The sequence below is a fragment of the Xenopus laevis genome, chromosome 8L (assembly GCF_017654675.1).
Source record: "Xenopus laevis strain J_2021 chromosome 8L, Xenopus_laevis_v10.1, whole genome shotgun sequence".
NCBI lineage: Eukaryota > Metazoa > Chordata > Amphibia > Anura > Pipidae > Xenopus > Xenopus laevis.
In genome coordinates, this window is record NC_054385.1 from 111,418,833 (window position 1) to 111,420,038 (window position 1,206).

Consider the following 1,206-nt stretch of genomic DNA (forward strand, 5'->3'; position numbering starts at 1 on the left):
TGAACCTGGGATCACAAGACAACAACTACCAAACGCCTGCCTGCCTTTTTCTCTCTCTTGTGTTTCTGCTGGCCTGTCATGCTGCAGCCACGCATTGTGCACCACCGTCGCCTTCCTCCTTGCTCCACGGCTCTCTGTCTCCCTCACTGCTTGTCCTCCCAAACTTTGCTTGCTGGGCTTTTCATTTCCCCGCAGCTCGTTTGCTGCTTCTTTTTCTGCTTTTTCAAACTGAGTAAGAGAAGTGCACCGGTCCTGGAGGTACTGCAATACCAGGTTGATGCGTGGAGTGGACAGAGCAAGCTCTTCTTCCATCTCCCTTTTCCAAAAATCCATTTAATATATAGTCCCCAGATAGGGGACGTATCAGATATTAAACTAAGAACAGATTTTTTTTATTGAAAAATATACTTTATTATATATATATATATATATATATATATATATATATATATATATATATATATATATATATATATATATATATATATATATATATATATATATATATATATATATATATATATATATATATATATATATATATATATATATATATATATAATATAAATATATAAAAACAAACAATCTTTACGATATTCTTATGCAGGTGTATTTTTTGTACAATAATAAAGCTTGCGGGGGTGAGGGGGAGTGGGTGGGGGGTGGAATAGGGAGGGGATTTGAATTGCTTGAAGCTTTATTTTCCACTTAAACAGACAGTGAGGGGAGGATAAGGGGGAAGGAGAGGGGGTTTAGTCCTCTTCTTCTTCAAGACTGTTGCGGATGTTGTAGTCACGCAGCAGACTGTGGATCAGCCTGCGGCAGTCTTGAATGCTTGTTCTCTCTCTCCGCAGGATGAGGCGTTTCCTAGAAAACCACAAAACGTCATTAATAGAGTTCATAAGGCGCCAGGCTTCCTGAATTGCCCCTTCCGTGTGTGTGCCTTGAAACAGCCCATACAACATTGCGTGGTGTGTAAGGAGATTTCTTGGCACGCAGTCTTTGAGCTCGTGTTCCAGGGCATCAAGCAGGACCTGTGTAAATCTGCAATCCCAGAAGATGTGCATAGATGTTTCTTCATGAATGATGCAGCGTGGGCAGTGGCGGTATCTACACAGGTTGCGGGCATGCATGAAGGTCCTGAGAGGCAACCCCCCCTGAATAGCTATCCATGCGATGACCTTGTGCTTGTTGGTCAGTCTGTCT

The 1,206-nt window shown here is 41.4% G+C and overlaps 1 pseudogene; it reads right to left on the minus strand.

The window, feature by feature from the left end:
• Positions 1 to 236: 236 nt before the first annotated feature.
• Positions 237 to 406, minus strand: LOC121397426 (annotated as a pseudogene).
• Positions 407 to 1,206: the final 800 nt, after the last annotated feature.